Source organism: Mytilus edulis, chromosome 10, assembly GCF_963676685.1.
Source record: "Mytilus edulis chromosome 10, xbMytEdul2.2, whole genome shotgun sequence".
NCBI classification, from domain to species: Eukaryota; Metazoa; Mollusca; class Bivalvia; order Mytilida; family Mytilidae; genus Mytilus; species Mytilus edulis.
The window spans coordinates 79026545-79038742 of record NC_092353.1 but is presented as its reverse complement, the minus strand read 5'-3'; the positions used below and the strand labels follow the sequence as shown (position 1 = coordinate 79038742).

Sequence of the window (12198 nt, the reverse complement as noted above, 5' to 3'; positions counted from 1 at the left end):
TTCATTCATAAAAACAGTATATAGTGTATTAGTGCATTTTGAAATATGCTTTAGTTAAATGGAAACAAAATTCTTGTTTGTAATGAAAAAGACAGTATTCAAATAGCTTTCGTCACTGTAATTAAATAATCTTGAACAATATATTTTTATAAGTTCAATAAGGTTATATAAATTTAATTTATCGGTTCTCTAACCAACAGCACCAGAAATGAAATATACAGATTATGTATCAAATATGTGTTTCTATGTACAAAAAATAAAGTTCTGTCATGACTCAGGTCGTTTAGATTTTTTCATTTTTTTTTTTTTTTAATTTTCACGTACATGTAGAAGGTCGCGCGGTTACCCTAGTTACCTACATCATGTATTCTCCGTATTGTTTTTTAGCTCACCTGGCCCGAAGGGCCAAGTGAGCTTTTCCCATCACTTTGCGTCCGGCGTCCGTCGTCCGTCGTCGTCCTGCGTCCGTCGTCGTCCTGCGTCCGTCGTCGTTAACTTTTACAAAAATCTTCTCCTCTGAAACTACTGGGCCAAATTTAATCAAACTTGGCCACAATCATCATTGGGGTATCTAGTTTTAAAAATGTGTCCATTGACCCGGCCAACCAACCAAGATGGCCGCCATGGCTAAAAATAGAACATAGGGGTAAAATGCAGTTTTTGGCTTATAACTCAAAAACCAAAGCATTTAGAGCAAATCTGACATGGGGTAAAATTGTTAATCAGGTCAAGATCTATCTGCCCAGAAAATTTCAGATGAATCGGACAACCCGTTGATGGGTTGCTGCCCCTGAATTGGTAATTTTATGGAAATTTTGCTGTTTTTGGTTATTATCTTGAATATTATTATAGATAGAGATAAACTGTAAACAGCAATAATGTTCAGCAAAGTAAGATTTACAAATAAATCAACGTGACCGAAATGGTCAGTTGACCCCTTAAGGAGTTATTGCCCTTTATAGTCAATTTTTAACCATTTTTCGTAAATCTTAGTAATCTTTTACAAAAATCTTCTCCTCTGAAACTACTGGGCTAAATTAATCCAAACTTGGCCACAATCATCTTTGGGGTATGTAGTTTAAAAAATGTGTCCGATGACCCGGACATCCAACCAAGATGGCCGCCACCGCTAAATATAGAACATAGGGGGAAAATGCAAGTTTTGGCTTATAACTCGAAAATCAAAGCATTTAGAGCAAATCTGACGGAGTGAAATTGTTTATCATGTAAAGATCTATCTGCCCTGAAATGTTTATATGGATCCGACAACCGGTTGTTGGGTTGCTGCCCCTAAATTGGTAATTTTAAGGAAATTTTGACGTTTTTTGTTATTATCTTGAATATTATTATAGATAGAGATAAACTGTAAACAGCAATAATGTACAGCAAAGTAAGACCTAAAAATAAGTCAACATGACCAAAATGGTCAGTTGACCCCCTAAGGAGTTATTGTCCTTTATAGTCAATTTTTAACAATTTTCATAAAATTTGTAAATTTTTACTAACATTTTCCACTGAAACTACTGGGCCAAGATCATTATAGATAGAGATAATTGTAAGCAGCAAGAATGTTCAGTAAAGTAAGATGTACAAACACATCACCATCACCAAAACACAATTTTGTCATGAATCCATCTTTTTCCTTTGTTTAATATTCACATATACCAAGGTGAGCGACACAGGCTCTTTAGAGCCTCTAGTTAAAGGTTATTATTCTAAAAATTTAAAAAATACTGAACTATTTTGCATGATATGGTTTAGGTATGTCTATTGTTAAACATATGTCCTACCTACACTTTTCTGTATTCTAAAATTTTCCAGGTCATTGTCACGGGTAGTGATTTTGTCATAAGTTGGTTAAGTTGGTCATGGATAAGTTATGTTACTTCCCAAAACGATTGCCTCAGTTCTTTAGAAATGAGGAAATAAAAAGCAAGTTAAATGCGGGATTAAATGTTTGAATCTATATTGTAAGTCAAAATATCTAGATTGAAATTGTTATTTTTAAGAAATGAACGCAGGATAACCAAAATATCCAATGGTTTGGTTAAGCGATTGACATGGTTCAGTTAAGAGTCTATAAAATCGTCATGGTTTTGATTACATTTGTCATGGTTTAGATCTAAATTAATACATATTTGTTGCACCTTAATATTGATAGTTTGTTTGAAGGCGATTGTGAAAAAGGAAAGGAACACAGTTAACTAATTGACTAAAGAGGAAAAAAGCCTTTTCAACAAATTTGGTGGGTGTAAACGGTAAATCGTACATTTATATACTTTTGTATCCAGCGTAACACATCGCGGGGTCAATGGAAATATCGGGTGTCCATCCTTACGTCCGTCCGTCTGTGCGTTCATCCATCAGTTCTCACGTTTACAATTCTTGATGGATTATTTATGAAACTTTTATTATAGTTTTATAGTAATAATTTGGGCTAAATCGAAAGTCAGTGACGCTCATTTATTTTTAAAAGAGTTATGCCCCTTGAAAAACATAGCTATATAAAATTGCTCTGTTAGCACTCTCAAATGAACAATTCTTGCCAGAATTTTATGAAACTTATATCCTAGGTTTATATTAGCAATGTCTTGGAAGATTTCAAAAGTGCCTTTTTTCAATAGGTGTGTCCCCTAGAAATATAATTATATGGAGAACTGCATTTTAAGAGCTCTTATATGTACAATTCATACCCAAATTTTATGAAAGTTAAATCATAGGTTCATATCAGGGATGTTTTGGACTCATTTGAAAATTAGTATTGAAAGATTATTTTTTTGCTATCTAACTGTTACGTTTTGCAACTCTAATACCGCTGTCCCCCCTGGACACGATTGCACTAAGATCTAAAAAAAAAAGGCAAATTGTGACGATCGTAGTGCAATCATGTACATCGCAGTAAGGTCGTAATACGGTCGTGGTGAAGTCTTCTAGATCGTGATGAGCGTGGCCAACTTTAAACATGTTGAAAACAATCGTGTTGCGGTCGTGGCGAAATCGGGTCGTAGTAGAAGCGTAGTAAGAGCACAGTAAGGTTAACCATGCGTCACACATCTATATCATCTCTGCTATCGTTCACTAACATATCGTCATTTGAGCTTGATGAACCAGCAATAGGTTGTAATTTAGTTTGAATTGGTCGGTCCGATATCTCTGCTGGATCAGGATTCGTAACTATCAGAGCTCCCTCTGCCTCTACATCAACCCCTACCACCATTCCCACGTGTTTTAGTAGATTTTGGTGGCATGACTGTATTGTTTCCAAGAAAAATACGTTTAATCATAAATAGAAGTAATTGAACTGTATTGATATGGAACACGATGTTGACGTTATTGCTGAGAATGATGTAAGATCGGTATTCATGAACGTACATGTAGTAAAATCGTGGTAAGAACATCCTATAATCGCAGTAGAAGCGTGGTAAGATCGTGTTGCAATCGGATAACTCGTTGTATGGTCGTAGTAAGAACATGATGAGCGTAGAAAGATTTTGATAACCGTAGTGAGGTCGCAGAATGAGCGCGGTGAGAACGTGGAATAATCTAGTGGGACTGGGGCATAAGTAGACGTCAGTAATCATTTCTCGTGGTGATTTTCTACGGCAGAGTCCACCTACTTAGAAATGATACCGTCCATGATACAATAACTCAACTATAAAATTAAATAAACGATATCGATTTAGTATTTAGTATGAAAAATGTACATTATTAAATGTGATTGAAAAACATAATTGAAAAATCATTGATACACGTACTGTTGTGCTTAGTACAAATACATTTAAATGTTAAGCCTCATTTCTGACCCGACAAGGCGAGAAACCAAAGACAATAAGATGAATATTGTTAACGGTATTCCATTCTGAAATAAATAAAAGAAACTTTTTGTCTTAGATTTATGTCTATTAGTTGTTATTGGCTTGGAATATACTCACAGATCAGCTCTTTCTTTTGTGTTTTGTTTAATACTTGATTACTTTGCTCTGTATCGATCTGATCAGTCAAGTCCTTTTCAACAATTTATTTATAGTTTGTTGTGCGGTAACCTGTATGCCCAGATTAAGGACATTAAGACAAGGGACTGGTTGGGAGCCAGCAAACATTTAAACCACGTCATATTCTGTATGACATTGTATGAAGTCTACAGTCTGTGATGCACAATCTGTCGTTTTTTTTTTTTTTGTATATCATATTCATTTTTTGCTTATTGTTCTGAACTTAAGTCAAGTTGTAAGTTTACTTATTTAAATTGCTTTATCTTTAATTTTGTCGGAGTCTGTAATTACTTGCTAAGCGGTATGAGCTCTGTTAATTGTTGAAGGACGTACGGGGACCTAATATTTACTTGCTAAGCGGTATGAGCTCTGTTAATTGTTGAAGGACGTACGGGGACCTAATATTTACTTGCTAAGCGGTATGAGCTCTGTTAATTGTGGAAGGACGTACGGTGACCTAATATTTACTTGCTAAGAGGTATGAGCTCTGTTAATTGTTGAAGGACGTACGGGGACCTAATATTTACTTGCTAAGAGGTATGAACTCTGTTAATTGTTGAAGGACGTACGGTGACCTAATATTTACTTGCTAAGCGGTATGAGCTCTGTTAATTGTTGAAGGACGTACGGTGACCTAATATTTAATTGCTAAGAGGTATGAACTCTGTTAATTGTTGAAGGACGTACGGTGACCTGATATTTACTTGCTAAGAGGTATGAACTCTGTTAATTGTTGAAGGACGTACGGTGACCTGATATTTATTTGCTAAGAGGTATGAACTCTGTTAATTGTTGAAGGACGTACGGTGACCTGATATTTACTTGCTAAGAGGTATGAACTCTGTTAATTGTTGAAGGACGTACGGGGACCTAATATTTACTTGCTAAGAGGTATGAACTCTGTTAATTGTTGAAGGACGTACGGTGACCTAATATTTACTTGCTAAGCGGTATGAGCTCTGTTAATTGTTGAAGGACGTACGGTGACCTAATATTTACTTGCTAAGCGGTATGAACTCTGTTAATTGTTGAAGGACGTACGGTGACCTAATATTTACTTGCTAAGAGGTATGAACTCTGTTAATTGTTGAAGGACGTACGGGGACCTAATATTTACTTGCTAAGAGGTATGAACTCTGTTAACGGTGACCTAATATTTACTTGCTAAGAGGTATGAACTCTGTTAATTGTTGAAGGACGTACGGTGACTTAATATTTACTTGCTAAGAGGTATGAACTCTGTTAATTGTTGAAGGACGTACGGTGACCTAATATTTACTTGCTAAGCGGTATGAACTCTGTTAATTGTTGAAGGACGTACGGTGACCTAATATTTACTTGCTAAGAGGTATGAACTCTGTTAATTGTTGAAGGACGTACGGGGACCTAATATTTACTTGCTAAGAGGTATGAACTCTGTTAATTGTTGAAGGACGTACGGGGACCTAATATTTACTTGCTAAGAGGTATGAACTCTGTTAATTGTTGAAGGACGTACGGGGACCTAATATTTACTTGCTAAGAGGTATGAACTCTGTTAATTGTTGAAGGACGTACGGGGATCTAATATTTACTTGCTAAGAGGTATGAACTCTGTTAATTGTTGAAGGACGTACGGGGACCTAATATTTACTTGCTAAGAGGTATGAACTCTGTTAATTGTTGAAGGACGTACGGGGACCTAATATTTACTTGCTAAGAGGTATGAACTCTGTTAATTGTTGAAGGACGTACGGTGACCTAATATTTACTTGCTAAGAGGTATGAACTCTGTTAATTGTTGAAGGACGTACGGTGACCTAATATTTACTTGCTAAGAGGTATGAACTCTGTTAATTGTTGAAGGACGTACGGTGACCTAATATTTACTTGCTAAGAGGTATGAGCTCTGTTAATTGTTGAAGGACGTACGGTGACCTAATATTTACTTGCTAAGAGGTATGAGCTCTGTTAATTGTTGAAGGACGTACGGTGACCTAATATTTACTTGCTAAGAGGTATGAGCTCTGTTAATTGTTGAAGGACGTACGGTGACCTAATATTTACTTGCTAAGAGGTATGAGCTCTGTTAATTGTTGAAGGATGTACGGTGACCTAATATTTACTTGCTAAGAGGTATGAACTCTGTTAATTGTTGAAGGATATTTACGTTATTTGGTGTAGGATTGATACAAAATATAATTGTATCATTCGAAATCATACTGTATTTAATAATTGTATATTACTATGTGCTTTCTTATGTCATAATCGAATTCCGGATACACCAACTTTTTTCAGAAATTTGCTATGATTGAAATTCATTAATATATTACTCTAGTGATCTCTTTATACGTGCTTTAATTATGATAATTATAATGATAATATCTAAGCTTTACTGTAGACGAATTATTTTCTCGAGCGGTGTATTTTTGCGAGTAGAAGACCATTCTTAATATCTTAAACTTAGATCTACTCGTCTGGGAACAAAACAACAACATAATAAAAAAACGAAACTATATTGACTCGAAATAGGATAGAATGGGTTTAACACGAAAAAAAGTATCAGCCAAAATATTGTTAAACAGTATTAGAATAATTGTACATGTACATAATGTCTGTCTATTTTTGTCGTATATCATCTCTATCATTCACGACAGGAATCTCATAACTGAACCATTTCCAACATTGACTAAACCATGACACTAAGGAACCAAACCACGAATTTTCTGTAATCTTAAATTGTGTGCAAATGTAGATTTTTTTTTTAAATAATTGACGACATATTCATACCATATCAAAATATGGGATGTAACAGACAGTAAAGAAATAACTGTACTTTATGCATTAGAAACGAACAACGACCTACCAATTTTGACATACGCAAGCATTATTCTGTGTCAAATTATAACTATATGATGAAAACTTTAATAACGTACTTTCATATTAGTAATAAACAAAGATACTTACCAGCTTGAATTTATATTCAGAGGTTCCTTTACCGAACAATCTGAATGTTTATATTGTGTAACTGATTGTCAATAAAAACTCTTAACACAACCATGTCTAACTTAACCAAACTATGACAAAATCACTGTACGCCTCTCGATATTACGACCTTACTACCCGTGATTGTGTCTATTCAAAAAAATTTGCTCATCATTTTTTATTCCTTTATATTTAGCACCTCTTTAGTCTATACTTGACCCACTGCTTATTTGTCTCTAATCTTGATTGTTTTACCCTCTGGTCTGTACTTTTAATCAATTGTTCTCTATTCTTTTCAAAACCAATCCAGACCCTTTCAGATATAAAACTAATGAAAAATGATGATCTAATGTAATTTCAGAAATTATTGCGTGTAATAATTATAGGATTTAAAAGCAATATAATTCGAAACTGGTAATTGCGATTTCTTGATAAACTGCATACAGATAAAATTATATGCACCAGAATGAAAGTTTTATTTTATTATTGCCGCATATATATGTGCACGATATAGTAGATCACCTAAATTACTACACAGTTTTTTTTTACGTTTCCTTGCATTTTCAGTATATGTTCAATTTAGACAATAATTTATATTGTGCCTGCTACTACGTGTAGATAATGAATATAACACTTGAATTTACCTTCGATTACCTGCTAGCATCCTGGAATACTTTGCCATTTAAAACTGACCACTACATGATAGAGACAAGAGTGTTGAACGTTACACAATTATGAAAACGTCTGGTTGGAAGAGTTAAAAAAATTAGGGGGCTTATGATTTTTACAAAATCAATCCCCTCCGGGTTGTTAATTTTAGAGGATAATTGCTCAGGTCAGAGCTATCATTTAGTACACACATTACCAGATTACTTCCGAAACAAATCTATGTGTTATGTTTTCTTTTATCAATACCGATTTTTAAAATGAACAAACTTGAATAGACTAACTGTGAAACAATTTATTGCAGATATCTACTTTAAACCTAAGTCCTAATTTATAACCCTAGTCAGTCTTAAAATAGATGGCAAGTGTTTACACATGTTATATGTACTGCATAAATCAATTGACGTTTCTTTAGATTATCTCGAGAGTGATGGTTTAGTAACAGTAAATTACACAATACACATGCTTGTGTGTACTTGGTGGTTTTGAGTCATGAAATATCAGATGAAATTTAACTTATAAAATATCATCTTCATTCAATCATACAGAATTAACCTTCCTGCAGTTTCAAATAGATATATCCAAGATATCATCGAGTCGTGAGGAACAAATAGGTAAGTGTATATGATTTTGATTAAGATCGTACCTTTACATATATTGCATAGAAAATTGTACCCTATTTATCAATAATCGCTATAATCCACCATTTCTACATTTGAAAATGCCTGTACCAAGTGAGTTGTTGTCCATTCGTTTGATGTGTTTTTTTGTTTTGGTGGGGTTTGCATGGTTTGGTTTGGTAAGTCTTTAGTTTTCTATGTTGTGTCTTGTGTACTATTATTTGACTGTTTGTTTTTTTTTTTATTTCTAGCCATGGCGTTATCAGATTATTTTCGATCTTTGAGTTAAACTGTCCTTCTGGCATTTTTCGTCCCGATGATCTTTTAAAGGCATACTTATTCTAATTTCAATCCTGTGATGAGATTAATAAAGGACTGTTGCGTTAACTCAGTATTGACTGGTATATGAAGCTTAAATACATGTTTTTAATAAGTATTTTGTTAAACATGTATATTTTTTTTCTATATATCATAAGACATATTTAAGTAAATATGGGTCTATAATGTGATTCAACTTAGACTAGGTAAAAGATAACAACAACAGACAAACTACACAATATAATAAAACAATTGATTTGTTATCTCAGAAAAGGTAAATTTAAGGCATCAATAAAAGTGTATCTCTCGCTGTCTTCTACATCTTTAGTAGGCGACGAGACATACAAGGTTGACATTTAACTTGAATATTAAATAATCAATTTTTTTGGAGAAATACACATACTTTCATGATTAACAAGGAGACTCAAATCGAACATTCCTTGCTCGATGAATACGTTGGTTATTGCAAATATTTTGAGTTACAGTCCATACTCCGTCACTCTTAAACATGTTAGAATGGGTGAAGGTCAATATGAAGACAACAGTAGTACACCTCTGTTCAAAAGTCATAAATCGATTGAGAAAAAACACAAATTCGGGTTACAAACTACAACCGAGGGAAACACATCAACTATAAGAAAATGAGGTATACCTCCCAACGAGATAAATACTCAAATGACCCAGATTTGATTTACATCATTTTACATGTTTTATTAGTTTGCTTATTAAGAAATATTTTAGTAGAAGTGAACATATTAAATTAAAATAATATTTTTTGTTTACCCGGCAGCATATAACGTTAAATTTGTACATAATTTCGTTCTTAATTTGATTACTATTTCATATTCATTAAGCGCGCAGCACTTTTCTATTAGGTAATAACTATAGCTTTCTATTTCAGTTGATTTTTTTGAGAAATATCGTCTCTGGTAACCCGCTTTTTCAATCTCCGGCGCAGAGATCATATCCGTTCCTTACGTGCTCCGCAATACTACACTGTCTTGAGTGTAGTGTTACGTAGTATTGAACGAAACGGATATGTGATCTCTGCGCCGGAGATTGCCGCTTTTTGTGAATTTAGATTTCGTAACTATGGCATTGTTAAACTGGACCCCTGTTGTGTTCACTTATCGCTACACTGACAACAGGTATGGCCTAAATCCGTGGTCAGAATTCTGACCACGGGATTTATTAATTCGACGAGACTAGTACATCATGGGCTATGTTTAATTATGTGCTATACTGATAGCAAATCAAAGAAAAATTCTAATATGACGTGCTTCTTTCGCTTTGTAAACAACACTGTGATAAAATTCTCGATATATCTATACTTAGCGCAGACTCCAAGATGTACACAAATGGCTGTTTAAATATGCCTCCCACGTAAATCCACATGTATCGTATAAACCTATGTGTAAACGATTTTGGATTTCGCTGTGTTAACAATTACAATTGAATAAAACCCTACAGAACATTTATTCTGATTCTGATGCATAACAAAAAGAATTTACACATTAGAGAACGGAAAAATGGACAAAAACAAAATAAATTAAAATTCCGCGAAATTCCAGTAATGATTTTAGCGCATTAACGTCATTTCAAAACATGACGTCATACGAATGAAAACGTCAAAGCTGAAGGTTTTTCTATTGCGTTTACCTTCTAAACTCGGATACAATTGCATTAAAATAAATTAAGTATTGAGGTAGGTGTTGCTTGTTTACTGTTCTATTGCATTATTCGCACATTTAACTGATTTCAGCAAGTCAACATGGCGGCTCCTTGGTTACAACATGTCAACAGTGAATTTGACGGAAGCTTACGATAAAAAATGTAAATTTAAAATTGCAAATGTTGGGTTTACTAAGAAGTAAAAAAAGTAATCACATTTTTTTTCTAGCGGTTAGTTAAGAAATAATTCATGCAGGTTTATTAGATTTGTTTTACATTTATCGAACAGTGGGTAAAATAGAACAGCCACAAACACGGTATACCCATCATCGCTTCAGTTTTTTAATGATCGTATTTGTCCTATTAGAATCGAAATAATTCATGGAAGCCATAGATTTGTTGTAAATTTACACATGGCCTGGGCCGTGATATTCGTAAATTTTATCCCTCGCTAACGCTCAGGATAAAATTCGAATATCACGGCCCAGGCCATGTGTAAATTTCCAACAAATCTATGGCTTCCATGAATTATTTCTTAATTAGCACATTTATTACCCTACTGAGTTCTTAAGGGAATAAAAGATACCGGCTCAGTTTGTCAAGAACATGTTAACACGCTCGTTGGTCATTTATCTGCGCTACTACCATGGCAAACTCCGGACAGTGATCGTTTCCGTTCCGGAACTGTTTTCCCTTGCATTATATGCAAACTAAGGTAAGCGGAAGAAGGGATCCCGTAGACCGCCCTACGTCACGATTCATGAATTATGCATATTCTATTTATAGGCTATTTATAAACGATTCTGAAAATACTTATTCTAAAAATAGAATATTCTCAACATGTACAACTATTAAAAAAACCAATTCAAAATCATTAACTTTCATGAAACACGGTGAATTTGCTTTATTTATATCACATGAAAAAAAAGGAAAATGTACCGCATTACAGTAGCATATCATGCATATATCATTGTGCAAATGATAAATTGCATATAGATATGATCAACAGTAGTATTTAGTGCCTTAATTATGTTGTAAAGACCTGCAAATGTCACATGCACGTGGTCCCATGGCTTTGGATATACTATGGAGTTACTAATATTTTTATTATCCGTTTAAAAGAGTATTTTTATGTAGGCAAATTGAAAAAAATGTAGCTTACACGTGTTAAACATGTTACACGTACTAAGGCTTTACAGGAGTGTGAGAGGGTGTTTAAACTGGTCTGCGTTTAAAGAAACGAATCTGTAATCTGACCCCCTGTTGTCTGACCATTCTACTATAGCTGGACGTTCTATAGGAACTATTGTTACTTGTTTACAATAAAGCTACTGTAAGCATGGTTAGGGCGTTCTACAGGATCCCCTGGTCGTTCTACATGATCCCCTGTAGTCTGAACCTCATATACCTACTACAGAAAGTTCTATAGGATCCCTTATATTGTTTGTTTATCATGTATACACTAAAGGACGTTCTCATGGTTCTACAGGATCCCTTGTTGTCTGAATATTATATATCTACTATAGTATAGAACGTTCTCTATAGGAACAAGTTTTTGGTCAGGATTCTTCTGAAAAAGCTCATACCAAATTTATGAAATATATTTTTGGTGTAAACAGAAAGTCAAGTAATATAGCTGTAATGTCAGAGATTGGTAGATATCCTATGTATTTTACTATAATTTTATCAATGTTAAAATATTGTCATAGACTGGAACGTTTGAAAGAAGGATTATTATTTGATGCATTTATATGTTGTAAACATACAGTTACATAGTTCTTATGTAAATACATGGTATTCTATAGTATAGATTATATTCAGAAAGAGATTGAATTACCAAATTTTGACCAATCAATTGTTTTTTATGTCAGTATGTTAAAAATAAACTATGTAAAAGTTCTTTCATATTTTGGAATAAACTGAAGCATCAAACCATTAACTCCGAAAAAGGGAAAAAATTGTTTTAA

The 12198-nt window shown here is 33.9% G+C and overlaps 1 protein-coding gene across 4 annotated transcripts in view; it reads left to right on the top strand.

Moving 5' to 3' along the window:
* LOC139491985 (steroid 17-alpha-hydroxylase/17,20 lyase-like) overlaps positions 1-12198 on the top strand; it is a 136498-nt gene that overhangs the window by 38813 nt on the left and 85487 nt on the right. Inside the window, exon 1 of one of the 4 annotated variants that reach the window (XM_071279991.1) lies at positions 7967-8236. The exons of 2 other annotated variants lie outside the window; for them this stretch is intronic. The gene's annotated coding sequence lies outside the window, so the exon portion shown is untranslated. Of the gene's footprint in view, positions 1-7966; positions 8237-12198 lie in introns of those variants that run through there. One more of the 4 variants, XM_071279988.1, reaches the window with a different exon arrangement.